The sequence below is a fragment of the Thunnus maccoyii genome, chromosome 11, assembly GCF_910596095.1.
Source record: "Thunnus maccoyii chromosome 11, fThuMac1.1, whole genome shotgun sequence".
NCBI lineage: Eukaryota > Metazoa > Chordata > Actinopteri > Scombriformes > Scombridae > Thunnus > Thunnus maccoyii.
Genome location: NC_056543.1, coordinates 5,604,119 through 5,619,685, shown reverse-complemented (window position 1 = coordinate 5,619,685; position 15,567 = coordinate 5,604,119).

The window sequence follows — 15,567 nt, the reverse complement described above, 5'->3', positions numbered from 1 at the left end:
GGGTGGTGTTACATTTATCTCAAAATAGATTTGCTGCTGCAAATCAGTAGTATATTTAAACATAATGTAGTCAGCAGCAGAAATGTCTTGGTCTCCAACTCTTTAAAGAATATCTGGCTCTTTTCCTGTTAAATTAGCAGTCATTTACTTTGTCTGTCTGCCTTATTGTGCGAGTAAGTAGTGTAAAGTGGGTTTATCAGAGCCTCTCTATTGGAAACTGCTGCCTGCTGCAGCTGGAAACAAGGTAGATGATGGTAGTGAGACTCAACCAAACAGTAGCTGAAATGAGCTGAAAGACACAAAAATGTATTGTAGAGTTAAAGTAAGTCAGGTTCATCTCTATGAGTGAGTCCTTTTATGTTACACACAGTGCTGCTTTAAATAATTTGGATATCCTGCTGGTGATGAAGGTCATATTATTTTCCAGCAGAATATCCCTGTAAACAGAACCATCTACACTAATTTGCCAATAGCTAAAATGCAAAAAATTCAGAATGATCGGTTTAATTACTGAGGATCAGGGCAAATATTTTATTACCGACATCCCACTGTAATACTAATAATGTCTGAATGGAGCCCAAATCATTTTCCACCATCTCTGTTTACTTTATTTCATCACAATAATCCACTATATGAATCCTTCTTTCCAGGGAGTCCAGGGTACATTGATATCTATCATGTCCTCAGATATTTGCTACAGTGTAGTTCCTTTGTATTTGTATTGTATTATCAAGCATTTACTCTGTAGACTCATGCATGAGTGGTTTTGAGTGTATGCATGGCAGTGGAGGTGACAAAGGAATGCCCAAGACATATGGCTAAAGAAATGAAATAATATATGATCAGGAATTCATCAAGGCAAATCACTGTTGAAACGATGGAAATTGAGAAGAAAAATTACATTTATATGAACAGCCCTAGAGCTAACACTCACAACATGAAGAACAGCACATGCATGAAAATTGTTCATGGAAAAGATGAAAAGTTTAATGGCCTTGGAAGAAATGGAGCTGGTCCCAGTGGCTTTACGGGCAATTGTGTTAATGGAGATTCTCGGAATGATAATTGGCGAGTAGTAAGTGGTACTTAGAGTGCTGCAAGGGACAAACACACAAAAAGACACTAATGTTGTTGACTGACGGACTGTAGAGGTGAGTAGGAGAAAAACTGCTCTCATTAGAAAAGATAAACAACAGCAGGGTCATTCATTCAAATACTAAACAACTGATGTTTGAATGTGCCTGATGTGCAGTCATGCAAAGAATGGGCTTCCTGTCTCAGCAGCAGAAGTGTGATGCAGTGTTGTCAGATTGCTAAAGAAACTCTTAGAGATCCCCTCCAGACATGTTTTGAAACACATAAAAATAGTCTGTTTTGAATATCTTTTGTCTGATATGGCTTTTTTCTCAAAAAAGTTTAATAACCTTGTTGAAAATCTTAAAATTGCTTCTACTCCATCTCTACTCCATGTCACAAATTCAAACTTGAAGCCTCCAGTTCATATACACTGACAGTTGACTTTTCAGTGATCAAGGAGACATCTTGTGTCCAGCAGTTAAACTTAAACGAGATATATTTGCATAATTATAGAGTCTGGAATTTTTAATGAGGAAATAATGAAGAATTTTAACTCTGCACATATATCATTCTGCACAGTGAAGCTCAAACATATGAAGTAAAACACATTTTTGACTGAAGGGGAACTTTAAAATTACACTTATTCCTTCTCCTTCATTGAAAAATCCAGAATCGACGAATATGCAAACATTTTTGTAGACTATTTGACACGCAATTCAAGTCTCCTACTTAGCTGAAAAGTTAATTCTCAGTGTATGTGCACTCAAATTTTCAAGTTTCCACATCACATTTGTTTAACGCCTGGGACTCACTGGATGCATGAACCTCAACAGTGCGTGTGCGTCGCTGAACTGCTGTGTCTCTCATGCTTATAGCGTCCACACTGGAAGCGTGTCTGCTGTGGCACTTCTGCCACTGGCAGCCCTACCTTTCTGTCGTGTTCCCTGTCTGTTTCTGCTGAGAATAGCGTGCGTCACGCAGAGAAAATAGGCGAGACCTCGAATCTCTAGATGAAGCAACGCAGCAGCCTCGCGTGAGACGCGTGTGACACGCAGGCAGTGTGGCTGCTCTAACCTGTTAACGTGGGTGCCGACATGAAAAGCAAGAGGTTCTGTGACGCACACGTGCTGCTCACGCATCCAGTGTGTCCCAGGGGTAAGCTGTATACTGGACCATGATTGGCTCCAAACTAGTTGTGTTGTCACAAATCATGCTCATAGGTACACACCTTAAAATCAGATTTAAGGTGAGCACAGATAGGCTAAACTTTACACCAGTGAAAAATGAAAAAAAGAACTTAAGAGAAGTTGATATCCTGCTTTTTTTCAAACTTCTGCCAAACCAGGCCAATCAAAGCGTGTCCTGGTGGCCTAAGGTGCCAACCATGAGCCACAATGTCCCTGGTTCGGGTCTGACTGGAGACTTTTGTTGCGTGTCATCTCCCACCTCTTTCTTCCCTCGTTTTTTCTCATCTTGCTACTGACTCAGCAATAATATGCCAGATTGTCATACACAGCCGCCCTAATTCCAACGTTGGAAAGGTGTCTGCGGAGAAATTTTAGATGTTGATGATCCGACCAGCATCTTGAGGCCATCAGGGAAGAGGATGTGGTTAGAGGGTTGGGTGTACAAAATGTGTGACTTTGACATTTCTCATCTCCTAATTAACACTGGTTTTCCCTAACTTTAACCAAGTTTTAGTTCTTAAACACACTTCACATGGGTTGAAGCCACAGACAAGCAACCTATTTTGTTGTTTAACTATGCAGACTTTCTGCTTCTCAAGGACTCGCAACACTGTAAAATTCTCCTTTTAAAATATTTTTCTTTATTGCATTTAGAAAGAGTACAATTTTTCAAACTCGAAATGGCAGGTACAGATGCCACTGTACCAGGACATGAAAGATGTGTGTTTGTTCTGCACACTGATAGCTATGTGGATTGAATCTTTCAGGTGCCTTACAATAATGACAGGCTATTCCATTTACCGATTCAATGGAAACGCAATGGTGTGTTCATGGTGCCGTTTAATTTGTACAAACAACTTAAGAATGCTGTTGTGTGTTCATGTGTTGTTAATGGAGGTGCCTGCATAACCTCTGATTAAAATGTACAGTATAAAGCACTGGGTTGTTTGTCACCATTCAGATGGCAGATAATACAATAAGCATGCAGTTAATTCATGACGTTTAGGCAAAGAGGCAGAACATTTGGTGGCGTGACGGATTAATAGGTTCAGTTTTGGAGTGAAATGTTTGTGTTTGAGCTCGATAATGTCTGACTGCATTACAGATTCATGGAGACATAACTTTCATTCATTGGATAAATTAACAAGGGAATTGTGCTTAATTAAACTCACCTGAATATGAAGCTCACCCTGAAAACTGATTACAAATATGCAGGTGTTCATAGTGTGAAAACAAACCTTTTTGAATGACAGAATATTTTCACCACTTCCATTTATATTACAGCTGATGTCACTGAAATCACATCCCTGCATTTATCCATGTGAAGCTTGAAAAAAGATGAATAACTATTTGTAAGAAGTGTGTATTATGTGTATAAGGACCCTGAACCGTAATTACTGGCATACATCTGATAAAAAACCATACCTCAAACAATTGACACCTTATGAATGCAGGATGCTCTTTTTTAAGAGGATTATTTTACAGCCTTTTAAGCTGCTTCCTCATCATACTACTTACTCATTTTAGTCTAGTAAGAAGGTGAGGTCCCCATGCAGCTCACTGATGTATTTGTCTAACTTAGTTTTTTGTAATCCTCATGGTGTCTAGTAAACACATTTTCATGTTCCCAAATATCCAAATATTGTCCCAAGGGTCCATTTGGCGGCCATCTGTGTGGCCATCTTGGATTTTGGACGAAAACTGAAAATCAACATAACTAAATATCATGCAGAGACAATTGAATCAATTTTTCTGTGTAACTTTGGAGGAATTGATTGAAAGGGTTATTGTTATGAAGTTTGGTATATTAAAACATTAAAAAATAAGGAAAAGAAGGATGCATAACTTAAACTCAAAATTTTGCAAAATATCTAATATCTCTATACCTAACTATAGGATCCATGCAAACTCTGGAATCAACTCAATTTGACAGGGAAACATAACAAAATATGAGTGCCAATCTCTATTTTCTTCTATTTTTGTAGAATTAGGTGGAACTGGTGGTAGTTCATCATGCCTAAGTCAAAGAAAAGCAAGAGAGATAATGGTGGCAGGTCAGAAGCGTCCTCCTGTAACTTGTATTTTACATGTAACTGGCATAGGGCATCTAGATTTCACACCTCTCAGTCAATTTAAGGGGTTTGCCACTGACAAGCTGGCTCAGCTACATAGCAGTCATGACAGTTGTCTTATCACATGGAGGATGTCTGTAATTGCATTCCAGAGAGTCTTGCTGGTGCAGATTTAGAACCAATTGGCTATGATCGACGCTGCTACCAAAACTTTACTAAAAACCAGAAACGCTTGAAGTGTAGTGTGACATTTTATGAAGCCTCAACATCATGCTCCCCTTATAGACCACCATCATCCTCTGCCACGCAGCTGTTCCCTCCAGACTGTATCTTTTGTGGAAGGCACAACAAAGTGAATGTGGCGGGAAAGACTGAACGATGCATCAAGTTCCCAGTATTTAAAGACAAGGATGGAAGGTTGAAGGAGGTTACATGAAAACAGATTGAGCCGCAAATGGAAATAGATTGAGCCTCGAGCCCTAGCACTTGGGCTACAACATCTACATCGCATGGTGCAAGGCTGTTTGTGACAGAGACCAATTTCAATCAGTCCTGTCGTAAGTCATTTAACCTGAAATATGCCAATCATCTGCAAGATACAGCCCAAGATACAGCCCAGGCTACCAACCATGTCACTCATACAGAGCAGAATCATAAAGCTGTTGCATATCTTAAAGCATTCACTTTTGCGCTTAATTTCATTCAAGATCTAGTGACTCAGCAGAACAAGGTTGTGCAGCTTGAATTGTTGCTCCTTCGCTACGCATCAAGAGTTGGAGAGAAATGGCTTCCCAAATCCAAAGTGCAGAAGTGAGAAGCTGAGGGCCAAACTTGAGGCCTGTGATATTCATGAACGGATCACCTTTGCCAAGGTCAATCCAGGTGACAAAGGTTGTATCACCTATAACCTGGTATACAATACCAGCATATCTGTCACAGATGTGGTGACCTATGCATATAAGCTGGGGTCCAAAGACAAGTATGAGTATGAGGCCCTGCTCCTTCGTGGTATAATTCAGCAGATATTCAATGAGTTGAAGTCACTCCCCTGGCCTCCTACAGCTGATGATCTTGAGGTGAAATCATCAGATGAACTCCTCCCGCTTGATCTCATGAAGTTCGTGAACCCCATCATCTGAGGATGAAGATGTAACAAGTGCCTTCAAGGGCAAAAGAAAGGTCAGACCCCTGAAGAAGCTACAGAGCCAACCCAAGTACCGTGTAGCCTTCAGGTGAGAGTGTTTTCTTTATATAACATTTTCAGTAGCGTTTCATGGCAATCAAGTAATTGCTGAATATAGGAACTAGAACAGCATGATTTTGTAATATACCAATGTCTTTTTTTTCAGAAAACTTGGTGATGAGTGGTCAGTAGAGTCAAAGGTGATGGATGATATTGTGGAATTCACGTGTCTGATGTATGGCCAAGACTGGGAGAAGTCTGTTAATGCTGTACATAGCATCATGCTGAAGAAGATGATGGGGGAGGATGAACAACTGACAACCAAATCTAAGGTGGATCTCTCCTGGCTCCCACCTTGCAGAGACAACCTTTTCCCGCGGGTAGGGTATCTTGAAACCAATGTGGTCTTGTGACCCTATCTTCCCCCCCTTCCCTCATTGACTTGCTAGAGAAAACTGCTGAGGAGGTGGAGGGTGAAGAAGAGGAAGAGGAGCAAGATAATGACTATGAAGAGCTTCTTAATGATGATGACTGAATATATAGCAGCACGATGAAAAAAATATTATTTACTGCTTCTGTAGCTGTCATGCCTGATTAAACTAGTAGTAGAACATTTTCCTTGTTATTTTGACTTATTTAAATTATATTTTGTTATTTTTCCCTAATCACTGTCGGTTTTTGTTGAGTCCAGGGTTTTTGTGGATTGTTGTGTAGTTTGGTATATATCTAGAAAGATATTTTGCAAGATTTTGAGTGGAAATTATACAGCTTTTTTTCTTATTTTTTGAGTTTAATATACCAGACTTGTTAAAATCATGACAATAACCCTCTCAATAAATGTTCAGTGTAAAAACTGTTGTTTGAAAGAGCGGTTCATCTTAATTATCAAGTTGTAACAACATAACAAACCAAGTTCGTATATGATTGGTTAGTAACAGCTATGGGAAAGTTCCCACAATTTAACATTTTGTCTTTGTACTTAATGAAGCATGTTGAACCACTTTGGATCAGACTTTCCTCTCCTTCAGTAATGAAGAAGTGGATTGTTTCGGCTTGCTTGTGCGTAGCTATCTTTTAAGCAAATTAAGGTCTGCTGGGCTCATTCTTCTTCTTCAGGATGACAACGCTGCATTTTCATCGTAAAAGGCTTCAAAATAACATCACTTGGAGGATTATGTGTGTTCAAGTGTCATTAGATGAAGATAATTGTAATTGTCATGCATCAAACTGAATGTAGAGGAAGAGACAGAGTGTATATTGCCTTTTGCTAAATACACATAAGGTTACCATTAGGGATGTGCAGAGGGCCCAGTATTTGTATTGGTATTTGTATTTGTTGAGGCAGCAAAATAATGTATTTGTATCCGGGCACACCCCTACTTCCTATCACTTTACAGCTGACAGTGCACTCAGACTGGCTTCTTATTTTGAATCTATCCAACTTATAAACAAAAGAAAATGTTCACCTACAATTAGTATGCTCAAGGAGCAAAAAAAACATTAGTGTCATATCTGAATTGAGTTCATAACAGACTATAAGTCCTGTGGCTAGATATATAGGTAAAAGGAATGCACACACCACATCACTCACAGGAATTGGTATTCATAAAAAATAACATGCCCAGAAAATGTGCATACTGTACACCTCTATGCATGTTTTATGCAGGAGTTTGAAAGAAGGAATCTGCACATAATTATAATCTGATTCTGAATCTATTCAGCATACAACCGTAGCATTTTATTGTAAATTGTTTCATGTAGTTGTGATACCAAAGTTACCACATCAATGTCTTCCTTTAGTAATATAATGTGTTAATTGTATTTAATTACATCAATTATTTTGCCCATCAAGTTTATTAATTTAGTTCAATATTACATTCAGTGAACAATTTTGCTCCACATCTCTGGAACAAAATTCATCACTGCCTTTTTCAAATGAGATTTGAGGCTTTTGATTAATATCTTACACTGCACTGTAACTTTTACGCACCTGTTTTATTTGTATTATTCTATTTTAACTTTTTAATGTAACTTTTTCATCGTACTTAAATGTCTTTACAAATTGCCTTGTGTTGCTTTTACATTCTGTCTTGATGCCTTTTATGTTTTATGTAAAGCACTTTGAATTGCTTTGTTGTTGATATGTGCTATACTAATAAACTCGCCCTGCCTCGTCTTGCCATACAGGAACACAACAACAAGAACAATATGTGATTAAATATGTATAAATTATTTGACTGCACAGCTAATAACCATATGTATTGTACTGTGTTTACACAAGTGCAGTAAATAGGTCTATTTTTTACCTTTAATGTTGTCAGTAATGTAGAAATCAGAATGATGCAAATATAACAAATGACATATGCTCAAAGGTCTACTAGTTTTTCAGAACATTTAACGACATCTCGTGATTTTCATCAGTAACAGGAACTGGTTCAGCTGTCACAAGTGACCTTAGTATGAGATTTCAGTCATGTGATAAGAGGTTGTAGGGGGGAGATGCTGCCTCGGTTCAAGGACAGTTTTAGATGTGAACAGCTTCTCTCTCCAACTATTCACTGAGTGCATCTCAGAGAAAAGATGTGAGGAGAGAAGAAAGGAAATATGTTTTTAGATAAATAAGATATCCTTTCCTTTTAGGCATCATCTGAAGAGCTCCATAATCTTTTGATGGCTTGGAATTTGTATTTGCAAATAAATTTACTAAATAATAATAATTACACACAGTTACTGCTAGTGCTAGCCGTCACTTTTTTATGTCCAAATGCCAAAACAGAAAATAAAATTACTATCTGCATGTTTCCCCTTTATTCTGTATTCATATTTTGTATATAAATTAACTTTTAAATAATTCAGGTTATGATGATAATGTTTCATAATTTGTTGAACATTTTGTAGCCTAAATTTTTCAGTCCAAGTTGAAATTATGTAAATATATCTCACATAAAAATGTAGTTTCTAAATGATGCATAGGGATTTTCAGTGTTGCATGACTGAACGGAAATGGCACCAACTCACGGTTAAAATGTCTTTATAGTGAAAAGTAATGACTATAATGTTACCCATCATTCAGGTTAAGAGGGGAATGACTGATCACGAAAAGAAAGATCTTTCTGATGAATGATGGAAGTAGTTTTATCCGCTATTTAGAAAAAGAGATAGTGAATCGGATACTTGGTTCTTGGGTTGGTTATATTATTTATACAAGTATAAAACTGTAATGGTGTTGTGATGAAGTATCATATCAGTCTGATCAGCAGCGTCATATCATTAGTTGAAAACTCTTAAAGGTCCACTGTGTAAGAATTTAGTGGTATCTAGTGGAATAGACTTGGCAGTAGTGGAATATAATATTCATAAGTATGTTTTAATTAGTGTATAATCCCATGAAAATAAGTATTGTTGTGTTTTCGTTACCTTAGACTGAGCCCTTTATATCTACATAAGGAGCGGGTCCCCTTCCACAGAGGCCGCCATGTTGCATCACCATGTTTCTACAGTAACTCAGAATGGACAAACCAAACACCGGCTCTAGAGATGGCCTCTCCCATTTTTCATGAGTTTTGCATCCACTGCAGATTTTTTTAGACGCTTGGAGGGGGAAGGGGAGGGTAGGAGTATTCAGTTGGTTGCAATCTGCAACTTTACCACTAGGTGTCACTAGATCTTACATACTGGACCTTTAAAGGCACGTATCGGTGGTCTTGTGAATTCTAGCTCAAGCCTCTACAGGGAATCCCCCTTGTTATTCAGACAGAAATAAGACCATTGGATTGTCCTTCATGGCCCGGATCAATTTCTGGGTCATGCGAGGATTGGGGAACATGAAATGATTAAATAAGTGAATCAGGATGTACATTGACTCTTCGTCGAGGACCTTTGAACCTTTACCAGTTGATTCTGTTTTAATCTGGTGTTCACAGACAGCTGGTATTGTCTGTTGTCTGCGTTCATTCAGTCTCTTGTTCAGCCTTCTTGGCATTTCACCACTGCAGTGTTCAAGAGAAAAAGGCACAACTTATGTAGTACAATTACAACATTTTGACATATTGTTTTTCTTGAGATTCTTGCCTTTTTTGCATCTGATATTACAATGGTATGTGCAAACACTTGAAGCACCGTTATAGTGTTGAAATTCTATCTTTTGTTTTGGTGTTGTTCTTTTTCCAGTGAATATTTGGACAAATGTATTATGTGTACGTTTTTTGCTGACAGAACAAAGCTAAACCAAACCAGCCCACTCTAATTTTCCTAATCTGCAGGGATTTTGTCAACCAAAAGAGTTACTAAGGTATTAAATGGTTAGTGATAAGTGCTGACTCCTCTGGCTATATGTTACAACAGCCGATGCCTGTAGTAGGCCCTGCTGAGTTAGAAGTGATGGTCCTGGTCTGAAGTCAGGGTGGGATTCTTATCATCCACACTTGCACTTAAACCTGTTGGCCCACAGTGCCAAGACATGCTACACCTCCCTTTTTCTATCCTCTCTATCGTAAGACCTTTTAATAATAGCCTTTTTGATTGCAGGTACCATCAAATAAGTTATTACAATTCACAGTATACTTCACATAATAGGTGCCAACAAGTCAGATTTTCCGGCCCATGATGACGATTATACTAAAGCCAGGTTAAATAGCTATCTGTGACATCCACTAATGGCTATCTGTGGGGGTGAGCATTAGGTTTTTGCACATGGACAGTTTCACAATGATCGGAATTAATGAAACAAAAACAATGTGTAAACATCACATACACAGTGTGTATATCTAAGGGCTGTATTTTTGTTTCGTGCATTTTGAGATTTTTAGTCTGGACAGATTTTCATGCATCTGGCACCTTGAAGGCGATTGCAGCTCAAACATTTCATTCGACAGCTTTTTTTTGAAGGTCTGTCAAACAGTCTGAAAGCTTCAGTGAATATGAGTTGTGCAGAAATCACAGTATATGTATGCATGCATGCCATTACTGGTGGAATAAATTGTTTTTCTCCAGGCTGTTTTGCAATGCAATAAAGCAATGAGCTCAAAAGGAGTTACAATCGATTTGGTGAATTGATCACCCTCTGGCTACTGCCAGGATGTAAACAAATCCCTGAATCTTTTTTGTCTGGGGAGATAGAGGCTGGAATAAATTATTTTATATTTAAATCAAATGAGTGGGTTGCCATGCCTACACTTTTTTGGGAGATAGTAAACTTCTCAGCATCTCAGCGAAAGTTTAAATCTGGAGGCAGATTTAAACTTTCATTACATTAAATTAAATTGTTCTGCCATGGTGTTTATATATTTCATATCATTGCAGTAATACTTCCATACTGATAATAATAATAGTAATGCCCATGGGAGTCAAACCACTGAACCCTTTGTTGTTGCTCTGCTTTGTATCTCCTGGAAGAGTCAACAGTCCCTGTAAGCAACATGTTTCCTCAATCTGCTATCAGACTCCACTGAATCCTACTTTAACGTCACACTGGAGGACATTGTTATCCAGCTCCTCTACCGCCCCGATCATTTAGCCTGTCAGCTGGACAGCCCAGTGGCTCAATGAAGATTAATTATGATCCCGTTGTCGACAGGGAGGCCAGGGTAATGAGATGTGCTACATGGTGAGGTGGCTTTGCATCGTTTTCCCCCCTGTCGCATACAGTATCCTGTCTTATATCCGTGCCACTCAGCGAAAGGTCCGCCTTTGCATAATGCCTATCATGACAGCAGATGGTGAGGAGAGACAGGATATACTGTATGACTGTCAGCAAACACACCCATGGACAACATGGTAACAAGCTTCTAACGATGTTTGTGGAGTGCTAGTGCATTTTAGTTCTGACAGAATTTTAGTGCTGTTGTACTGTTTCTGTCTTTTTGGTAGTACGCTCATTGTTATTTGGGAAGGAGATGAAAGGGAACTGTAATGATGTTGCTCCTGGAAAAAATGATTTCCAGACATTATTTTTTTAAAAACACAGCAGCTAAATTGCTTCTTCATAAAAGCCATTGTCCTTATCCTTCAATATCCTCTAAATACCAAATCCCTTGTAAAAAAGCTTGACAGACTGAGCCTATTGTGTACAACATATTTGATATTTTTTTTATTGCAATGATTTTGAATTCCTCTTCTTCCCATGTTGTCCTATATAAAGGCTTTAAAAACTCCTCATTTTAACATGTGTGAAGGTTTCCTCCCTTTGTACACTGTTTGCAAAAATGCATCTTACATTAAGAAAAAGGCTGATAGAGGATGGCAGTGATGCATGTAGAAACATTAAAATGTTGTAAATAGAGCTTGCACATTTTTTCAAATATAAACAGATAAACATAGGGAGACATGACAACATCAATATAAAAACCTCACTGCACACAACATCAACAACATAAAAGAAAAAAGTAAAAAAAGAAATAGTAGCACAGCAGTGCAGCATCAGTAAGTTATCAAGTTGACTTTACTCAATTCAACTCAACTTAATCTAATGATATACATGGTTCTAAATAAAATTAAAACACCTAGTTGATCAATCAACTCATTTGGTAGAAAACAGAAAATGAGAAGCTGTGCACACATGAAAACTTGCAAACTCCCAAATATTTATTAATGCAAAGTTTTGACTTGCAAGGTCAGACAACAGACTGCCTCTCTTTTTCCTTCGTTGCTGCTTTTTGTCCTCTACTTGGACTCACATGGGGTTGGATGTGCATACTATCTACATTTTTTGCTTAGAAAACCAACTGTCAAAAATTTAGAAAGATGATTAATCTTAAAGGTCACTTTTAAAAGCAAAAATACCAGACGTTCTTCAGCCTCAGCCCTGCATGTGTGAATACTCACTAGCACTCTCATGGGTGTTCAAACAGCAAGCAAAGAAAATGTTCTCCTCGCATTAATACATGCAATCATGCCATCTCAAAAAAATTGCATTGCCTTTTGTCTGAAAACACAATTAGACTTCTATGATGAACAAATCAAATATCGTTGGGCTTTGAACACTCAAAGATATCATCCTGGTCTGTGAGAAACTACAACAGGCATTCTTCACATTCCAACATCCTGTGGACCAAACCAGTCGTGAAAGTAATCAGCAGAGTAATTGAGCATGAAAACAATCATTAGCTGCAACCCTAAACTTAATTATAAAGGCACAATCTAGGCATCAATACATTTCATTTGATTTAGTTTTGTGATGTGCGTTCCAACTCGATGATTGGTTTACCCCGTAGTAAGTTCAAACTCTCGCTCAGTAGATGAGCTGAGGTTGGTTGCCAGGTATCATTATCAAGTAGGAGAACTTAATATATTTCTTTGTACCACTGCAAATAAAGTTGGGGATTTTTCTTTAATCCGCTGGAAAAAATGAACCATCTTGCTTGTTATCACAGTGTACTGTGCAGGGGTGAAGTCCCAGCCCTGACTTGAACATTATATTGACCCATTCCTCCTGGTGTGTATTTTATCAATGTAATGTTGGTAGAGAGACTGTAACTTCTGGTAGAATGCAGTTTATTCTTGACCTTGGAAACAGCACTCGACAAACAATCTTAACTCAAGGTCCACTTAGTGATTTGTGAAAAATATTTAGACTTTTGATTGGTACCAAACTTGACCCATGAACTGAGTCACTTCTCTGAAATCATACTGTTTGTCTGCGAGAAGATATATGCTGTTTGAAGACAGCAACATTTGGTTTCCTCATTGTGAACACTCACTGTCCACAAACAGCTTTTTAAGCTTTCGTTTGATTTGAGAAGACATTTTCCATCAAAAGTCCTAAAAACATCTGATTTCAAGGCCTAAACTGTTGCATGCCAGTATTTCTGGTCGTTGCTAAAGGTTAAAATGACAGCTAAGTTGTTGGCAAGCTTGATAAATTGTGCTTCTGCCCTAGGTGACATTTTCAAAGTCAAGACCTGAACGTCTCTGTGGTAATAACAATTCTCTGCGACATCTGGAGTAAGGACATTAACCTGACACCTTGTTAGAAACACAGAGTCTGTTCTCATTGTAAGTAAGCACCACTGGAAGTTTGCTGGAAGAAAGATAAGTAGCTTAATTCCAAAATGCTGAATATTCACTGTAAAACAAAATGAATAAAGATGTTAGCATGAGAGAAATAAATGCAGTAGGATATGACAATACACATGAGTTTATAGATATAAGGAGACAGTGTAAATTGAAATCTAATGGTCAGTGGTTCGTCCAACTTAGTACTTGAACAGTCTGGACTGTTTTCATTCAGATATTTCTTCATGTGGTGTTATGGAGTGACATACATCCACAACATTTTCCTAAAAGTTTCAGGAGCTCGAATAGGATTTGTTTTCTGCATATACTCATAAGATGTTTTTTTTTTCAAAGTACTTGTACAGTATTGGTGCAGTGTGTATCCCAGTGAACAACATGTAGAATTCATTATGTACCACTTAGTTGTGACCACACATTGTAGTGATAAAGACACTCCATGAGAGTTTACACATCACACACACAGTTTAGTAGTGGTACCTGAGTACATGATATTCCTGGGCTTTGTCTCTATTTAAGTAACAGGGTTCCTAACAGTTGTATTCTGTTTGTCGCAGAAAAAGGATGTAGATTAACAGGTCACATGATAATCAAACAATAGAGGGAGACTTAACATGATGAGCCAAAGGTTGAGTAACAGTATGGACAAGTTGACTGAGCTTGAACAGAGTGTAGATGCTGTAATTGTCAGCATTGCACCATAATGAACATGAACACATGAGTGGTCATATAGGTTTTAAGCAAACTTTTTTGGAGGAGAAAATTAAGGCACATAGTAAAATTATTACCCAAACTGTCAGTTTTTATCACAATTTATAGACCAACTTCCTGGTTTAGCTCAGATTTGTTGTACTTGCTGTAGTTTGTGCCCAGTTGTGTGCAATGAGGGATTACTACCAATATTTCAAGTGCTCTCACTTTGAGTTTTAACTCCAAATTAAGGTATTAAGATAATCTAGCTACCCTGTCGGCTTGTTTAAAACCTAATCTGATCTGTCTGAATGCATTTGTTTGTTGCTTGAATCACTAAATGAGAACATAACCATGTGTTTAAAGGAAAACTCCACAAGATACATTTAATAATTTGGAACTTATTATGGCTCCACTTACTGACAGAAAGAAAACAACCCAAATCTTACAGAAACTTTTGGATTTATTCGATTTATATAACTAATTATGCTGCAGGATGAAGAATTCTACCATTTATCTACCTTATTCTACCAAAGCTGTAGAGAAACAGCAAAAAGAAATCAGCAAGCAATAAATTAATACAACCGCCTGTCAAAATCCTCCTTACTGATAAAATGTCTGACCCTATTTTCATAAAGCAAATTGTACTAATTGTTACTGCAGATAAATCAATTGATTGATTTCATTAAAATGGCAGTCCTTTCCTGTCTCAGCAAGTATCCAGGATGAGAAGACTACCTTTAACTGACTTTTCTTTCTTTTAATTAAAAAGCTCATTGAAAGGAGATGAATTGGCTGATAACATCACTACCTTTTTCCTGACCTCAATTTGGCTCCGCTCACCTCTGCAAATGAGCCTGGAGAACCTGTCTGCGCATGAAAACTCACTTTGTTATAACCTGTCAGATTAATTCATTAAATCTGGCTGAGAGTTTTCATTCCTTAATGTTCTGAATTATTCAAGGTGGAGCCTGTAGTGCACAGTGGTCAGCGTTGGCTAATGGACATGGACATTGGCGAGTGGTAAAAGTGATGAAACCGGATCTGTGTAACCACACTGATGTCTTACAGTTAAGGAAACTGAGGTGTTACAGGTAAATATACTATTAATGTAAAAAAAATAATTTGTTGGGAGTATTTCTGCTTTCTACAGGTATTTGAATGTATTAAACTAGGAGCCACTGACATCTTTAATTAGTATTTCAAACACAAAATGCAAAACTCTACAAATATCTAGCAAAAGCAAACACTGCATTCAAAATTGTTTTAACTCTTTGTTTGTTACAGTAATGTATATCTACTCAAATATATAAAAATAAACACACATAAATGCAATACAGTAACATTT